Source organism: Anabrus simplex, chromosome 1 (genome assembly GCF_040414725.1).
Source record: "Anabrus simplex isolate iqAnaSimp1 chromosome 1, ASM4041472v1, whole genome shotgun sequence".
In the NCBI taxonomy this organism is placed as follows: Eukaryota; Metazoa; Arthropoda; class Insecta; order Orthoptera; family Tettigoniidae; genus Anabrus; species Anabrus simplex.
Genome location: NC_090265.1, coordinates 1,501,574,784 through 1,501,595,175, shown reverse-complemented (window position 1 = coordinate 1,501,595,175; position 20,392 = coordinate 1,501,574,784).

Genomic DNA, 20,392 nt, shown 5'->3' with positions numbered 1-20,392 from the left:
TGGTCAGTCAGTCAGTCAGTCAGTCAGTCAGCCAGTCACGGAAAACATATGAAAATTCGTCTGCACTGCACAATAATCGATGGAATAAAATGTCCTTCGGGATGCTACCTTGACCTCAACGACATCAATAAAATCATATCGGAATATTTTCTGCTACAGTGAATCAGTTACCCGTTAGAGTACCGTGACTGACTGACATTGCGCGCGCTATGCTATCCACACTTCCTCGCAGTCCAGTCAGTTGCTTAGAAGAGAGGGTAACAACGAAGTTCGGAAGAAGTCATTTGCTCTCATGTCAGATTATACGGTACATGACAAATATACATTTGTATGATTGACAGTGTTTTGATTACGGTTTTTGCAATAAAGCGATGCCTGTAAAATTATATGAAAGTAAAATAATGTGAACGCAGTATTAAAATTAGTAAACTAACTCAGAATGAAATGTATAATTTCAGGGATGTCAGTCAGTCACATAACGAGGTCAGTCGATCACACACCACATTTTTACCTATAATATCCTTATAAATTGAGTTTAAGATAGGCTATGTTATTTTCATGAAGGAGCATCTTAAACCTTCCTCTCCAAACAATATTTTGGAAAACAGTATTCGAAATAAACTTCCAGAGAAATATGCAAAGAAACATGTTGACGCGAACAGAGTTGACATTTATGTCAGTCAGTAACGGAAACTTTGGAACCAAGTATTTAGTATAACTTTTGTGTTTATGTCGTATTTTATATATATTTGCAATTGCCCAGTGTTCCTTAACCCTATCATGTAATTAGAATGTTCAGTTTGCACCCATCACAACGTTTATACAGACATTTTCTGTCTGAAGTGTGTTGTAAATGCCAGTCAGTAACATATCGAAATGCTCACTATGTTAATGGCGACAGAATTCCGAACAAGTCTTCGAGAAAGGGTAATATAATGAAATGGCTAGACACGAAAGGCATTTCCTATGACCTGCAATGCATTAAAGTTGAATTACTGGCGCTAATACTACATCACATTCGTGATGCTTGTAACGAGTCCGTGTTGACAAGGCCGCAACGGAATCGAAGCGTATATTAATATTACCTCCGTATCATTGCTCTTTAAACACCACAGAGCCAGGCTAAGGGACCATGGGACTAGTAATACTGTAATGTTAGTTTCATCATTAAGGAAGAGCGACCGCTCAAAATCGTGTATTCAACGCGTTGTCAGTGCAGAGGGAGCTAACGTGTGGAAGCTACACGGTATTGCGGAAGAAATCCTTGAATACTTTGTCATCAACTTGGCTGATGACACAGACACCGATGACAACACCATCATGAAACAGCCCCAGGACAGTGACTAAACCGTGAGACTTACTGCTACCCATTAATGCATGATTAATGTTCTTCTTTATTTGATGTTGCATTAATGTTTCTGATCAAATAGGCACTGATAATTGGTTTCATTCTAGTTCATTAGAAAAAGAAGGTATTTAACGTCGTAGTATTATCTACGCTGGGTATACAACACAATCGTTAGCAAACGACAACACTACGGTAATATACTAAACAGTTATGAATTCGATATTAGAGAACACACTTATTACATGAAGTAATTGATGAGTATAAAATGTGAAATATATTAGTGGTTTCAATTTACAATCATGTGATTTTGTTTCTCCAACCACATCAAATTCATTGCTGCGGAAATACCTTCTAAATATAATTTCCTACTGTTACGGTCGATATGATGGTTCAATTGCAATTATTGTGTCCTTGACATTCGGTGTCACTACAGAAGGAAGTGTAACAAGCATAGCAATAAGGCAAAAAGAGTAACGGGATCTGGAAATCAGATTACTAGTTGGCCTATCACGCTACTCCATTCATTACTTTATTGCCGTGACAATGAAATGATGTACTGTAGTAATGGGGCTGCTTAAAGTTAATGGAATGAATAGAGAATTACTTCGAACTGTTACTTTATTTTCAGTTGATCGATGCAATTACCTAACTGTCTAGACTTGTGTTCTTAAATGTCGTGGTTATTATCAAGTTTTACATTGACAGAGGTTCAGCGAAATTTTCTTCATTTTTCTGAAAATTATCTAACGGTATTGTGTTAAATGAGAAGTTCAGAATTTTAGATACGAGAAGTAGAGAAATTTGTGGATGGATTATGACTCTCATTGCTTATTGATACTGTGTCTTAGCAATATTCTGAAGTCTTCTAGAACTAAATATTACATTTTATCCATATCATAAAGAAGTGGTAAAATACGAAGAAAAGAAAGGGTCAATGAAATGTGCCTGCTGGTATCAAGGCTTATTTATTTATTTATTTATTTATTTATTTATTTATTTATTTATTTATTTATTTATTTATTTATTTATTTATTTATTTATGTGACTTGGTAAGTGGACCATTACCTGAGGGTAATATTTTTACACACTCCTTGTATCGGTGTCCTTAGTGTAGATATATTTTCTAAAGGTTTAAGTGATCTAGACCATTCGAATTAGAAAATAATTATATCATACTGATCCCATAATTCTACGATGAGAAAAATATGTTTTATTTTTTTATTTTTCTCAATATTTATTTCAAATCAACAAGCTACTTTTATTTTTGAGGGCAGCCATGTTGCGCTCCTAGAGCCTCGATGTCGCGTGGGAAAGATCTCACCCGCGGCAAGCTCGTGAAATACCGTGACACCTCGGCGGACTTCGAGTGCCCGATAATTCTTCAAATTCACGGAATTCTGTGTGACGAGAGATTTTGGCAATACAGTAAATAAAGAAATAAATAATCTAAATTATTCTTAAACCCTACGTGAAGACAGAACCCCCAGGGTAAAACATAAATGCAGTTAAGCCTAAGTACAAGTCAGCGTCAGATCCGAGGACTAGCTCCACGTGCCAAGGTCAATGGATTAAGAAAACCCGCGAAACGCCCGAGCAGAAATAATTTATTTCACCTGTTGCTAGTGTGGTAAAATTATGAGATTAACATCTATAATAATCACAAGTCTGTCCGGAATTCTGGAGCAAGTCTCATGAAAATTGGCCTATTGGACGCGAAATTAGCAGATTACGCAATCAAGCTTAGTAGTGTGTGTAGCGTCCCTCATAAGACTATAAAAGGAACCCCCACTGCATATTTTTCAGTGTCGATCTGGTTTTTGAAGCAGCGGGAGCTTACGCCCGTCGTCAGCAGAAAATTGTACGAGATTGATCTATGAATTACTTAGTACATGTTCGTGGCTGAGGTCCACATATTCGGTTAAAAAGGGAAGGTGACAGAAAATTTCTGAACTTTTGCCGACAAACTGTGAAAGTATAGGCGTCTGTTAAAGTACACAGCAGATTTTATTGTATCACCTCATGTGCGTTTGAAAGTGGTAAGAGAGTTGGGAAGCTTGTCAGAGTAGTTCTGATTTCGTTATCTGTTGAACACCTGTTAGGTTGGAGTGACAGAGAGACAACTCTGGGAAGAAGGCAGACAGTCGCAGTTGACTGCAGAACGAGGGAGGTTTGTGGTACAAATTATAACGAGGAAAGTGCGTGATTCGTGTTGTAATTTAATATCGTGTGAGAAGGCAGTGTTTGTAAGATTGATATGTTGGAGAAGATGATGTTATTTGTACCAATGTACGGCTAAAGGCACGAGGTCATCTGGCGACAATGTAGCCAGAATACTGGGGATGACGCCATTTGCAGGTCTGTCTATATTTGTAATATGTTGTAGTTAGATTTTATTGTTTGTCCCCACAAATTTTTCAAGATGATTGTCGGGTTGATATTTGTAATTATCAGGCGAAAAGTGTTATAATTTTGGTCAGCGTGTGAAAATTTTAGTTTGTAAATTTCACGTCAAGAAACTGTAAAATGCGACGTTTAAATCTGGTGTTAATGTTCTATGAGATATTGTCCAAAGTGAGGAAAATGAGGAAAGCTATAATGGTAAAATAGTCGTGGCGAATGTCTTAATTTCAAATATAAGTTGAATTCAGAAATGTTTGTCGATAATAATAATAATAATAATAATAATAATAATAATGTCTACCGCGGGATAAAATTTTCCTATGTTAAAAGTACATTTAACCAGTATGTTTTACAAGGATCGCAGGCATTTAGATAATTCCAGTGAAATTCGATAGAGTTATATTTATTCATGGGAAGTAAAATTTTGTGACATCGTGTATATCGATGATACGGAGAATCGCGGTGTGTTCTTGTACTCTCGAGGTCCGAAAGTAGTAGTAACAGTAAAGTAGAGAGGTGTATTTTATAATGGTTGTTGTTTTCACAAGAGGATTGAAATATGAAAAGGGTCTTGGAAATATAAGAAAAATGGATTGAGAGCGAAGAATTTATATATGTGGAGATGAGAGGGATAGGAATACTGAAGGTGAAAGGGAGCCTGGATTTTAAGTGATACCGCTGGGATAAGGCGAGAAGAATGAGTTGTGAGTTAGGCTGTATTGTGACAGGCTGTAGTGTTTTCCGCTGCCAATCCGAAATTTGAGACGACTACTGTGTGAGGCACCGTAGATTTCTAGTAAGATCCCAAGTGAAAACGACTCTAGTAAGGGTTAAAAATCTTGGTAGTAAAAGTCAGGTGACTAGTTACGTAAAGCCCGTATGAATATTAAGATGATGTGACCTCAAGGATAAAAGAGCATTTAGAATACATGGTTGGTGTTGTATTGAATTTCGTTTCACTGAATATGTCATTGATATAAATATTTGGAATTGACGGTAGGCGATTTGAGAGTTTCTAATGTGGTAGTGATGATTATTATTTTGAATACATCCACTAAATGGTAGACGTGTGTTGGGAACTATTATATTTCTTCCCTAAAAACTTCTTTGCACAGGCTGAGATTGTGTTTGAGTTGGAGAATTGTTCGTCACGTATATTTATTTTTCGAGTTCACGTATTCTAACGAGATGGAGACTCACTGCATTCCGTTGTGTGTTATTAGTCTGACCAGGTTTACCATTGAAATGTCAGAGTTTGTTTGAAATTGATAGTTCGCCTGATATACTAGGGGATGCGTATTACGACCCATTCTTATGCCCGACCATAGATTTAGGACGTCACATGTTATCCTTGGAGTTATTGATGATGAGACGTCCTAGTTCACGCCCGACGATAGAATTTGGAAGGTATCGTGTACATAGAGATTAGTGTTAGGATGTACAGATTTTAAGTGAGCCCGACGATAGGTCTGGGATGTCAGCTGTACATACTCAAGTCTCAGATTAGATGTTTCTTTTGTTTTTGCGAAGTGACCTGGACGAAGGTAGCACCTACAGTAAAATGTGAAATATGAAGAGGGTTAGATCGATAATAATGAGGCCAACTAGTGCGTAGCTCCAACAGCTGGAAGGTGTTCCCTAAGATAACGGGGCCGCTATCAGCGAATGAGGGTTGCCCAAATATTGGATATCGATCTGATGGAGATTAAATATTTTACTGTAATTCTCCGTGCGTGTTGAGTTTGAATGACTTCGATATGTTATTTTATTTTACGGACTTAATTGTTTTGTCGTTCTGACGTCCGTTTCGTTTTGATGGTGTGCATATTGACACTCAATGTATTAGTGTGAGACTTGAGCTGCGAATGCGGTTTCGATTCGTCAGCCAGTAATATTATTTTATTTTCAATCTTTGTCGTACTTTCATTTTATACGTAGTTGAATTCGATTAAGTGATCACTTTATAGGTAGTGTGTTGGGACAAACAATAAGTAGATGGATCTGTAATGGTAGTCATTGTTTTTCAAAGGAAAGAATTCCTTAAAGTTGTAGTATTTTTCAATGTGGACTGGTAATTTTATTAAGCGTAACATAACCATTTCTAACCTGAAAATCGGTTCAATAATAATACTTTTCAAGTGATTTACCACTTTTTAATTAACTTCAGTGTTTGGCATTTCTTCTAAATGCGTGATGAATAAGTGTTTCCTGCATTTCGCAGTTTTGTTTCTTCAGAACGACGTAACGTAAGATCCTCGCGGATCATGTTGTTGTTGGTTCCTTCCGAACAGCTGTTTGGGTGATGCACATTTAGCATCGGGATTACCTTATCACTTAAGGGTGTCATGAATGACAAATATATGGTGGAATTTTATTTGAATTGTGAATGATGCTGTTAACTCGTAGTGAACACCATGCTTTCCCATAATATTTCGCAACCTATCCAAAGCAACTGATAGTCAATTTGGTTCGATTAAGGGTCCATTCGGCGGGTGTTCCGTATCCGTAAAGGGTATTCGACTGGTGGATAACCTTAATTGAGAGGAAATCAGGCGTTCTACTTGTTGAAAGTCAGATTTTCCACGGATCGTGTGGATTAATTCTCAGTTCTCGTTTGGAGTAATAGGTGCCCGGTTTTCAGGTCATTCCTTTTTCAGTTTTTCAGTTTCGCTGTCCACTAATGTATTAATTTCTCCGAAGCAACTCTTCGATATTGTGAGAAATAAATCAACGCTATGCAATGTGACTGCGTTTGAAACATTCAATAATAAATGACTTATAATTTTTTTTAAGGATTTATATTTAAATAATAATGTTGTCGTGTCATTTCGATTTTAATAAAAGTTAGTAAGCACATATTTGCTCCTCATTTCAAGTAGTTAGGCTCTCTGCTGAACCCCATCGTTTGGTTAAGATCGTGACCGATTTTATTCCCGCAACGACCCATGATTTAAGAGTTCTATATTGTTCTACTGTAGCAGCTGTGGCCGACCAACGATGGAATGGTAAGTTCAAGGGTTCAATATAATGATATTATGTCTATGTTAATAGGATAGTACTTCGAGCTGGTTGGAGAACAATGAAGAAGGTACCCACTGACAGAATTATAGGAATGATACGGTACAAAATTATTTCATAGTACCTACCAGCCACTTAGCTGAAATGATGTGAAATATACCAAAGAAAGTATGTATGTACTGGAACAGATTCCACCGTATTTCCCAAAGAAGTCACGAGGAGTGAATTTCACATAACCCTCCATGGCGGAACAGCCCCGAAGGGCCATGGCCTACCAAGCGACCACTGCTCAGCCCGAAAGCATGCAGATAATGAGATGTCATGTGGTCAACACGATGAATCCTCTCGGCCGTTATTCTTGGCTTCCTAGACCGGATTTCACATAACGCCCAAGAAAATATCAAACTACGTAGGAGTGAGTGGTGATGTTAGGTTCAAATACTGCAGGCAAGCATCCGTCCAGAGCAATGCTATTCTCTTGACGTCTTGTCAGTGTGTCAGATGTATACATATGTATCAAAATTTCAAAATCACGACACAGACTAACTGAAGGAAGTAATCTTAATTTAATTAAGATACTCCTTTTCATGGCAGTTGCATTTAAATAATTAAAAAAAAACTTCGAAAAGCTGTACCTGTTTACCTCCATACCGCTACTCATGGTCAAAGAGTTAGCGTAACCAACACGCCTTTAACGCCTTGGCTATCAGCCTTATTCCTTATCTAAAAATGAATGTAAAGGAAAAAATATTAATTTTATAGGTACAAATTTGGAAGAAGATCTCGTATGTGTAAGAATATTTCAAGTAAGCTACTATACAACAGAAGTGAAAATTCACTGCTGACAGTATGGAGCATATTTTCCCTATTTTTAATCATAACTTTGTTACCATAGGAAATACTGTATCTTATATTATATTTAGGAGCTATCAGTAATGGCTATGAAAATCCCTGTACAAATGCCTCCTCTCGAGACTGTATTATCAATAAATGGGAACCTCATGGGATTTGGACCCAGGGAGTCCCGTTTGTGTTACCGGCTTTCTTCCTTCATAGAGAATAGGTCTCTCCCGGTGGTCCCTGGAGAATGATTTCAAGAATGACTTCACATGTCAATAACTCCACCGCTATTCACATCAAGCATGCATTGCGCCCACCAGTCCTTTGTCAGGGCATGCTATTTCATTTTGGACCACTCCTACTCTCCTGTGACGTTACCTGGCCTGGATAGCGTGCGATCATTAATCATGTCAAAATGGTCGTGCACCGCGCGCGGTAATTTCGAACAGCTTCGGTTCTCGTTACGCTAGGACGTTGTTCTTTGTGTCAAGAGAGCTCGAATGGATGAGCCGCATCGATTAAAACTCAAATCAAAATTGTGGAATACTGGATTCGGGAACTGTAACAACCAGGTCCGAGTTGGCGAAAGAATGGTTAAAAACTCAAGATAAGCCGCAAAATGGATAACAAATACGTTCGAAGTTTCGAAAATGGCAACGGAAGCATAGAGAACCTCGTGGCCATTCCAGAAAGCCGTCCACGACAGCAGCAGAGCGTAAATGAGCTGAAAGGAAGGGAGTCAAAGCCCGATGCGCGGAGCCACTCTCGAATGTTTCTTGAGCTCATGAGCTGTCTCGTACGTAGTGAAGTGAAGAGAAATGTTGTTTGGCTACTATAAAGGGTTGTGGAATAAAAAAAAGTTTGCCTATATCATAGTTCCGTGAAAGCTGCCAACGCCTGAGAAATGAAGCTGGTGTTTGTGATTCGTGACATCTGAGTTCATGATCTTGAAGCTGTTTCTGTCTGTTCGTGACATCTGAGTTGATGGTCTTGAAACTGTTTCTGCCTGTTGTTCGTGACATCTGAGTTGATGCTCTTGAAACTGCTCCTGCCTGTTGTTCGTGGCACCTGAGTTGATAGTGTTAGAACTGCTTCTGCAATTAAATTCATTACGCTAAAACACCTAAAATGAAGTAAGAATATTGAAAATAAACTGCAGTAATTAGACATTCAAGATAAACGGTGCTGGGGAAGTTGTAAATACCTGGACATTGTGACGAGCCACAGGGTCTATGATGTTCAATTTCTTGAATGTACGATTGCATAGCCTTCTTGCCTTACATAGTCTGCATACTAGGGAGTCCACAAATGTGCACGTTTAAGAGAAGGATCTTATGCAACTCTAGAATACCTTTGACTTAGAAAACGTCTTTCGTTTCGTTCGTGTACGGTGCTCCGCGCAGAATTTCCAGCGTCACACGTGATTGCATAGCAAGTTCAGCTTTATACTTTTGCAACCATACATAACAAATTATTAATGTACAGTTAGAAAGTTAAAGGATGAAAAATTCTTTGAAATTAGTTTCAATAACCACTGATGGCGTGGCAAGAGGTAGGGCCGTCCGCATTTTGTGTGGGAATCGAGATTATCGCGACGCTGTAAAATGAGTATCGCTCGCAATTCCGTGGCGCTAGAGTGTTGTGGGTGGTATTGTGAAATTTGTCACGTAGAATTATATCGTACAAACAACCATTGCTCACCATAAATTCATGACCATGTCAGTTGAAATGTCGCATGTTGTGATAAATTAGAAAACCTTGTAAATATCATCGGTCGAAATGGATCAGAAGCTACTGTACAAACACTCAGGGGGTTAGAAGGAAATATGAGAAATCGAGTAAGTGCAAGAAGCCAGCATTGGATCGTGCCAGAGAATACCAGCAACACAAGGAATAACGGGCGTTCGCGCAGGAGGACATACACCCAGCAATTCCGCCGCGCCTGTGAAGCCTGTGGACTGGGAATCGGCTATAGATGATGGAACAGTCGCTGGGAACTTTTCGTGGACTATCTATGACCATCAGCAGCTCGTGCAGGATAACCAGGCCCGAGTGGACTAGGCACGTCGGGCACCCGAGTTTGACAGTATTTAACAACCTGCCGCTAAGAATTTTGGTGTTGCATTGTGGACAAGAATCGTTGTTACATTCTAATTTGGTCTACTTCAGTTCTGTCAGAAAGACTTATTCTCTGCCATGAATCTTGCGACCAAGCCTCCGGCACAGCGAGTCCGTTTTCTTCCCCAGTCGTTCTCTTTCCTAGAAGCTCGATTTTATTATATCTTTAATGTCGTTGTTCAACTTACAGTGAAGAAAGTACACAAATACAAAAATTCCGTTCATTTGTCTTTAAAATATAAATTAGCGCCGTTGCTTCGCACAAGTGAATGCATTTCGTTGTGAGTTAAGTTTGATTATGATTTACCTATTAATGATGTTTGGGCCAACAAGTTCACGTAATACTGTACTTTGTACTTATTATTATTATTATTATTATTATTATTATTATTATTATTATGTATTTATTCCCTGACACCAAATGGAATAGAATAAAATTGTTTTGTCTGGGAACATAAAGTGTAGTTAGAGGTAGTTTTGTTTCGATACTTCCACCCGAACCGCTATGCATGGGGAGAATTATAGTTTTGAACACATTTCTGCAGATCTCTTAGAAGGTAAGGTTGCATACACCATTGAACAGGCTATTACCGAGCTCGATAGCTGCAGTCGCTTAGGTGCGCCCAGTATCCAGTAATCGGGAGATAGTGGGTTCGAGCCCCACTGTCGGCAGCCCTGAAGATGGTTTTCCGTGGTTTCCCATTTTCACACCAGGCAAATGCTGGGGCTGTATCTTAATTAAGGCAACGGCCGCTTCCTTCCACTTCCTAGGCCTTTCCTATCCCATTGTCGCAATAAAACCTATCTGTGTCGATGTGGCGTAAAGCAAATACCAAAAAAAAAGAAAAAAAAAGAAAGAAAGAACAGGCTATGAATCTGAAAATGGGTGAACCTGAACAGAAAGCTTAATTTTAAGAAATCATACATTTGAACCATAACACCAATGATTAAAAGAACAATCCTCCGACAATATTCGAACATGTCTCTTAAAACTGTTACGCATGTCCGTCATCTGGAGACAAGTACTTACCGACAATATTCAATACTCAATAAATGAGGCTTGTGAATAATCTCTGCAACCCAAGTGTCAAAGACTTTACAGTTTTTTATACGTTATTTTATTGCTAAAGACGTCTAGTCGTTCTGCTTTATGTGTACTAGTGTCATAAAACAAAAACCATAGCGAATTACTAAATTGAGCTGAACAGAAGCCGGAGAGTGCAAATATGGCACTTAATTAGCAGCAGTATTATCTATTAGCAATGACTACATGTCGGAAGCTGTACTTTGCTCGTCACTATCTGCAATCCCTTTTATCTGATAAGGTCATAACTGAGACCAGGATGTTTGGCTAAACTCTTATCCCTTGTACTTTTTGGATTCGAGTTTTTATTATTTTATATGAAATTCATTTTCACTGGAGAGCCTCCGTGGCTCAGACGGCAGCGCGCCGGCCTCTCACCTCTGGATACCGTGGTTCAAATCTCGGTCACTCCATGTGAAATTTGTGCTGGACAAAGCGGAGGCGGGACAGGTTTTTCTCCGGGTCCTCCGGTTTTCCCTGTCATCTTTCATTCCAGAAACACTCTCCATTTCAATTTCATATCATCTATCAGTCATTAATAAATCACTTTGGGAGTGGCGACCCCATCGTACTAATAGCCTATATCTGATTCATTCATTATATCCCTGACTGGAAAACAGGTTGTAGGTTTTCATTTTTTCATTTTCACTGGAGAAGTCAGGAGTATAACTGTCAAACTGGAGAACCTAACGGTGACACTCCAATCTTCACGGCACTCGTTTTCCTCCAAGATCACTCCAAGAAAATTTGATGATCTAATGTAGTCTATATTTGGCCATGTTAAAACATGTAAAACCGTTGATATCCATGAAGTTAAGAAGCGTTGGACATGGTCACCTCTTGCGTGGATAGTTCATGTGCTTTTGACTAGAGGAGGTGAGAAAGAAGAAGAATATTACTGCTTTAAGTGGGTCAAACATAGTGAATTAAACACCCAGACTAGATGAGGAATGGTGTGAATTGGCCACTCTACTGGGTCCCCAACGCTCATTCTCTATTATACAACCCATCGTTGGAGGTTCTGCCTTACGAGTTCTCTATACCAGGCTAGTAGCAGCCAAATGAAATTATTTATTATTTATTATTATTATTAGTACTATTATTATTATTAGTAGTAGTAGTCCTCACATTGCTCTCCTGCCGAGAGCCCGAGAAGCTCTTGTTTCGGCTCTGATAACCACGCAGTCATTTGACTGCTCAACTTATCAGTTATGTAGTACCAAGTGGCCAATATCAAGCAAAAGAAAGTAATTCTATTTTCATTTTCTTCATGGTATGAGTATCCTCAAAGAGTGGAGCAGCAGGGCGAAATCGCTCGGAGATATTATCTTAACGGTGCTGTACCTATATTTGAAAGAGTGTAGTCTCTTGTTAGTGGATGGACACAGTTTCTCTGCTCTAGGACATTCGCACTTCTTGTTCATGTACCCACGCCTGCTTGGACGAATGGAATGTTATGTCATCTGGTCAGGCAGGGTCGGGCGTGAAAGGTACTGGAATGTAGGTGTGAGAATGCTAGCGAGGTGGCCTACAGTTGGCCATGCACTGTCCGGCCAGCCGCCAATATACGACTAATAATTACCTGCAGTGCCGAGATTTGTTGATCTCCTGCTTGTTTTGTCTTGTTTTAGCTCTGCTAACGATACCGCCCACCTTTTTCTATCGTCATGAATAATGTCCAATGGCTATTGGATACAGCATGATACAACTGAAGAAATATTCGATCTTCGACAAGCGAACAGGTAGATGGCACTCATTAATGAGCGAAATTTTATGTCCTATTGGTAGATTTCCGCTCCAGTTTGGCCTGAGGATCCAGTCGTATTTCAACAGCTGACTCACCTAGTGAGATTGAGTCTTTTGTTGATTGTTTTTAAGACATATAAATAGGACGGAAATGTCACTCCGTTCGTTACCCCTTTCGTCTACGCATGAAGATACGTGTTCGGGGTGTTCTTTTGTTGTAGTGGTACTAGTAAGTGTTAGTATTGCTATACAGCAAATGCTGCAGGAATTGAAGGCGTATGAAATGGTCATTATATGAGATGATGAATATCATCAACATCATCATCAGCATCATCATCATTGGTTTGCAGTTCTGAGACTAATTTGTTGCCATAAAATATCTCCAGATTTTTATGGTATTTGAGTCTTTCTTCAAGGATATATAAATCTGTAGCTGGATTTCATTTTGAATTTGTTCGTGGAAGGTACTTATAGGTCTTCCTCGTACTAGATTCCTTTTGATGGATCGTTCTGCCACTGTTCGTGTTAAATTGGAGTGGAGTAGCCATCTTGCCCAGTAGCCTTTGTGCCAGGTCCCGAAAGTTGGGCTAAAAATCTAATAGGGCCTAAGTTATAAGCTGTGAGAGCTGAGGTATTTCTTTAGAGTGAGGCTCATAAGAATAGAGTATAGCAGCCATCCTTCCTAGTAGCCTTTGATACCGATAAAACTAATAGGTCCTAAGTTACGAGTTGTGAGTGTCTGAGGTAGTTCTCTAGAGTTAAGCGCATACGAATAATGTATAGCAGCCATCTTGCCTAGTATAGTGATTAGGTTAAGCCTGGAGTCGAATCCCAGCCAGTAAGGTTAGCCCGGGTGTCGAACTTCGAGTCTGTTGGGTATTGAACTTGTGTCTGTATGGTTGGCGCCCCTGTGAGGTTAATCCTGGAGTCGAATTCAAGCCTGTGAGGCTAAGCCTGCACACGTAGCCAGCCACCTCATCTGAAATTACCCCCCAAGAGACGTCATGTGAGGTTCAGTATTTACTCCTAGCCAGAACATCTCATGCGATGGCGGTGGCGGCCGGACCATCCAATTTCTACTCCTCCACAGTTTTCAAGATGCTGAATAAAGATCTAAAATAACATTTTTTGCTATTGAAGTTTAAAATTTCCACTGTGGATTTCATATTTTTCGAAAGTGGAAAAGGGAATTCTTGTTTAAATAAGCAATCTGTAGCTATTGTTTACTTTTTAAAAGCATTTACTATGGCCTGAAATATTATAATTTTTCTCTTTTAATTCGGGATTTACTTCATTATATTTTGAGTGACATCTGCCAAGATAAATCTAGTAGCCATAATGTCTCATCGATTGCCTAATAACATTGCCCATAATATTTCAGAAATTCCTTGATCTCATCCAGAGAACAGTAGAATCTACCGAGTTTTCCTTCCAGTCTAATATAATGTGCATTTAGAATTACGTCACCATGGTCAGCATTTAATACATTTGACAGATTTGTAAAACTGATAATGAGTAGAAGACTATGTGATATAATTTCTCATTACTGGTTATAACTATAAAAACTGTATATATATTTTCATGGCATAATCAAACTTCATGCCTTTGCTGGCGAGATGTAGTGTTTACAGTGCACTATGTCTTCTGGTATGGGCTAGAGCAATCTTGTTACTTTCATTGATCTGTCTCAACTCTATCCTTGGCTTTGACAAAATGAAAGTGACTGGAGTTAAATAGAAAGACCTGCACCTGGCGAGCCAAACCCGTCCTGGGATATCCGGGCACTAAAAGCCATGCGACATTTCATTTCATTTCATTTCATAAGTGAAGATTTATCTTTCTGACCATCGAACAGAGATTCGGCGGTACTGGTCATTGTTGCCGTAACTACTTCCCCATCGCTGAAAGGCTATTTTGATTGCCACATTTTATAACAGACCTTTGTCACGCCACTAGCTTGGAAGAAAAAAATTTATAAGAGCAATACTGGTCCTCTTAGTCACTGTTAAATCACTGCGTTCTTTGCAGTCTAGCCGTATTGCCATATTAAGAACATTTAAGTGAAAAAGAGTACTGCGGAATAACTGGTTAATCCGCGAACCATAATTAAAATACCCCAATAATAATAATACATTGAATGTACTATTTGTCACAACAGAATACACATAATATTTGAACTAGAACTATCAAAAACTCCACGAGCTTAGAAATAATACAGTACCGAGCGAGTTAGCCGCGTAGTTAGGGCCATGTAGCTATTGCATACGTGAGATAGCGGATTCAAACCTCACTGTCGACAGCCATAAATATGGTTTTCCCTGTTTTTCCATTTTTATATCAATCAAATGGTGGGGCTGTATTTTATTTATGGCCACAGTAGCTTCTTTCTCACCCCTATCCCTTTCCTAACCCATTGTCGCTAGGGAAAAAGCTACTGAATGTTTGGCTGATGGCGGAGAACCTCAAAAGAGCTTGTAGCTTTTCCCTCGACCAGAACAATCAACACAATCGTTGATCTTTAATACCATATTCTCTATTCTTATTGAGAGAGAAGACGGTGCGTGATAACCGAGTCACTACCTTCTCACTAAGGCGTCCGCGGTTCTAATATTGGCCAACGCGTATGGGATTTTTGAAATGAGAAGCAACGTCGCTGTGGTTCGGATTGCAGTAAAACTGAGTGCCTTATGTGATGATTATTATATCAACAGTAACATACAGTTTGCTTCACTTTTATTGTGAAAGTAGATCAGTGACTAGCAAGAGATGAGTGAAGTAATGGAGAGCCATAGTAAATAGCAATGGTCACCTACTTGCAACTACTTCCTTCACCCTTGAGATCATACATGATTTATTATAGCCATTAAATCACTTTTATTATCTCATGACGTCAGGCATCAAAATGTCAAAGCCTGTTTCCCACCATTCCATGTCTTCGCTTTGTTTCTTATTGTAAGTAAATAAATCTCGGTAAACGTTACTTTCTTGAAAGCTAAAATTAGTTAAATGCAGGCATCTCTCGCAAGCGTAACCCACGGAGATTCTAATCTTGTTGTTTGTTCAGTCCTCAGCCCTGAGGCTGGTTGGATCCTCAGCAGCTCTACCATCAGCTGCCATAGATGGCCTAGGCATCACAGAAGAGGCGTACTAGGGAAGTGAGGAGAAGGTAGTTTCCCGTTGCTTTGCTCACCGAGCCAGAGTTGCTATTACATAATATGTAATATATCAGTCTGCTTAGCCCACTGAAATGCATGCACCAACCGACCCTATGAGCAACATTTTCACACCATTCATAGCAGGGAGCGGCTGCATAAGGCATGGCATTACTAGCATCACTCATACCTCAGTCACTTTCATATTCTCAAAGCCAGGAATGAGACAGAGGCAGATCTATGAAAGTAACAAAATTGCTTTAGCCTATACCAGACCTCATAGTGCACTGTAAACTCTAGATCATTCCAGCAAAGGCATATTCTAAACTTAATAAGAACAATATTCCATGGAAATTCTTCTTGAATAAGTCACTCTTAGCACCTGCTCATATTCAGCAACTCTCCAGGTCCATGCGGCATCTTTCTGACTATATTCAAGAACAATGCTAGGTCAGTACATTAAGACTGATCACTTTTCCACCGAGTTTCAAATCAATTTAGTTATGAAAAGGAATGCACATAGTAACGTCATCAGCGGGTATCGAACAACACCTCAGTGAAATAACATTAAGAATAACAAGGAAAACACCCATAACAGAGGTTCTGTTACGCAAAATTATACAGTATGGCATAACTAGAATTTTTATCGTATATACGAGGGCAGATCAGAAAATAAGTTGCACTTCCCAGTTATGGCCATTTATTACACCACCTATACAATAGTAACACAACTATAAAGACATACAGTGTAACTTTACGTTTCCACATAGTTTCCAAGAGACTCCAAACATTTCTGCGAACGCACAACTAAGTTGTCGAGGCTGGATGCATAGAAATTTCCTCCAGCGTTCTGCAACCACTAGGAGACAGCGGCCTTCACCTCCTCATCGGTCTGGAAACGTCGACCACCGAGCTCCGTTTTGAGCTTCCTATGGCAGATATCTTCATTTTTCAAAGTGTCGAATCCCTTCCATATTTTTTCTCTGATTAGTGTTATATAGAGGACGGTTGCCTAGTTGTACTTCCTCTTAAAGCAATAATCACCACCACCACCACCACCACTACCTCGGACCATTTTGAGCCTGTTTTCTTTCCCTCCCGACCTTGGAATCCTTCCATTTTTAACTCTTTCTTTCTAAAATCTCTCTCTCTCTCTGTTGCTTCTTCTTCTTCCCTTATTTTTATTTATTTATTTATTTATTTATTTATTTATTTATTTATTTATTTATTTATTTGACATTGTAAGGTAGAATTGATGTACGTGAAATTGCAACGTTAGTTACATACACATAAAGCCACAGATCTCACGTTTACAATAAAATTATAGCACCTGATTCAATTGGTTAATTCACTAAAGGGATTTGTTAGTCTCGTGGTGGAAGTCTGTCATATTCTGGAACGCTCAGAGAGGACACTCGAACATTATGTTATCCATAGTTTGCAGTAGTTGAGCACAGTCACAGCCGGGTGAAATTCACCATCCTCGTTTTTTGAGTAAAATACCATGATTAGCTGGAGTAATAATAATAATAATAATAATAATAATAATAATAATAATAATAATAATAATAATAATAATAATAATAATAATCATCATCATCATCATAATCAGAAACAGTCCTTGAGGAAGCTTCATCTACCTCACTAGAGGCATCCAGATGTCTGTGCATATCAGCACGTACAGAATTACGAAAGTATCCTAACGAAAGTTCAACAGCAATTTATAAAATATTCAGTTGTTAAGCTATGTGTAAGTATGAATTAGCTAGAAAATTAATTTATTTATGAATGTAATTATTCTTATGTACCAGATAAGAAACCTTTGAACTAAGGAAATAACAGAGTATTTAACGTCACTTCAATTACCATTCATTTTAAGAAACGCCGGAGTGTAGAAATTGTATCCTTGAAGAGGATATATTAGCGTGGTAGAAAATCTACCAACAAAAGGCTCGCGCATGTAAGTATTCTTAACTACCAACAGACTACGTCGGGATTCGATTCCAAAATCTTGAGTTTAGACGTGAACACTACGCTACGCAGCGGGTCAGTAGAGGAGAAAAAACCGACTCCATCGTTGTTCTGTCCATACTTAGCATATCATTTTAGCACTGGCTTGAAGATTTGCAGTTTGCCCATAACGCACAATGGCATGTTTCGACCACCGCATAAAATTCCAAGTTGATGACTTAACCAACAGAGAGATAGACTGACTAGTGGACAACTATGGATATGATGGAAGATGAGATTAAAGGATGCTCGGGAATACGATGTGGTAACAGTGCATATCCGAAGCTGAAAAAAATGACCAAAATGGTTGTTAACTTCGCCGGAATTACAGGCTCCAAAATTCTGAGCCCCGGTATTGCTCTATTCTTTCCCTCTCCACTTCAAAGGAAAATATGACATGTTTTACTGACATACTAACTATGCGTGGGAGAGGATAATATGCATGGAGGAGGTTACAGCTGGCAAGTGAAGTGTTTTAGCAAATGTGTCGTTTGTAAACAGACCATTGTAAATTTCTAATAAAGCCTCTAAAGGTATCGAATGATATAATGTTTACTTTATCCGTAACAGCAATTTGAACTCTGGCATCTGCCAGCAGCCAAGCAACTGTATCTCAGTATATGAATTCAGTGACGGTGACATTATAAGCAGTAGTTCCTGTACATAGCCCACGGTATAATTATACTAGATCTATATAAATCTAAATTTTAAAAAAACGTAACTTTAACCAGGATTGATATTTGGATGATCATAATACCGGTGACGAATATTTCACAGACTTCACGACCCCAAATTGAAATGTTTAGAAAGTTCTGTAATCTTTATTTTGTCATGCTTTTGTTTTATATCCGATCCATAAAACCAAGAATAACGAATGAAAGGATTCGTCACACTGACCACGCGTTACCTCTTAATCTGCAGTCCTTCGGGCTGAGCAGAGATCGCTTGCTAGGCCAAGGACCCTTCAGAGCAGCAGGGCAATGGGGTCTGGTTTATTTTAAATAAAGTCACAGGCATTATAAGAAAGTATTAGTGCATCTATTATAGTATTAGCGTTTGAGTGTTCCATAATGAATATCGTCGCTAACAGGGACTGTCCTGTGTTAGATCCCCTCCCGTTTTTTCCCAACCGGAGACCTCAGTTTACAATAAATATTACAAAAGCACAAATAATCAGACACATTTCAAGTACACTAGTACAAAAGCACCAATTATGAAGTTGAGTACAGTCTTTGGTTACAACGAGGATAGGCACAACATTTAATGCTTTTTAATTTACTTCCTCATGATCTCATTTTCCTTCGAAAGGATGCTTGCAATGCTTGTTTGCCTTTCTAATACATATGAATACTTTCTCATCTTTCCTAATATAAATTTGGCTTTCTAATTCCGATGCATATGGAAGAAATCAAGGGGCTGCATTATAAACAATATTGGTTCTTTTCTTCAGTGGTGAAATTCCAGGGTGAGCTCCATTTTCCCTTTCAGTTTTTATATCTCATTCAGAAGCCCTAGGTTCGATTTTCGCGTTTTCCAATCGTTTTAACGCTTGTTTAATGGTTTAAACGTGTTCTCTCAACCTCATAACTTCAATTAAGCTGTCTAAAATGGTCGAGTCAATGAACCTAGTCATCATAATGACACCGTGACATTTCGATATCACCAGATCTACTGCCCCAGATTTACCCACTGTGTTCTTTCAAGTACAATGCATGAAATTCAGTATTTTCTGATTGTGTTCGTCAATAGTACGGCAGCAAATCTGTTTGTTTGTTACAATGTTCAGTAAAGGTGAGAGTATTCATTTATTAGCATTTCACAAAATGTAGGAAAGCTTCAATTCATTACTTCTATCGTTACACTAAGCCGAATTCAACAATATGGAAAAAGCTGTATCACTGAAATGGAGAACTTTAACATCATAACAGCATTTTGTTGGCATTCGCAAGCTAGTTTGTAATTCACAACTCATTAACATTTCAAGGTAAATTAATATAATATTCCAACTGTATTCCATGCATAAACAACATTACAATTATTTTGATGTATATGAAGCTAACTGCGTATTGCAATTATTCGTTTCAGATGTGCTGAAACCAAGTAAATAAAATAACCCCAGTTTTTTCGAAGGAAAAAAGTAACAAAAGTAACAATCAAAATATATAGTCATAACTCTCCTTCAGAGCATCTCCAGGGTGAGCTTCATTTCCCCCTTCAGTTCCTTATATCTGATTCACAAGCCCCGGGTTCGATTTTCGCGTTTTCCAATCATTTTCACGCTTGTTTAATGGTTTAAATTTGGTTTCCTACATTCCCTGCATTGTGTGAAGTGATAATAAATGAATACTCGCACCTTTACTGCATCTCCTGACATGTTCCGCATGACTCTGAAATGTTCAGCTGTTATGTACCTATACTTAAATTACATGAATAAGTACTGAATAAGTGCTCCCGAAATATGAGAATTTCCTTGAAACTAACAAGGGCACATGGAGTTTTGTTGCACGAGTTTGTAGCATACACGACGTCACCTGAAAACACGTTTCCTCAATAGAAGAACTGTTGAAATTAACTGCGTGGTTTCATTCATTGCATTTGGAATACGGAGGATAGAATTACGTATGACATTTTTTGTATATGGTCCACTTCTCCTTCGGGGAAATGAGAAATTCTTGA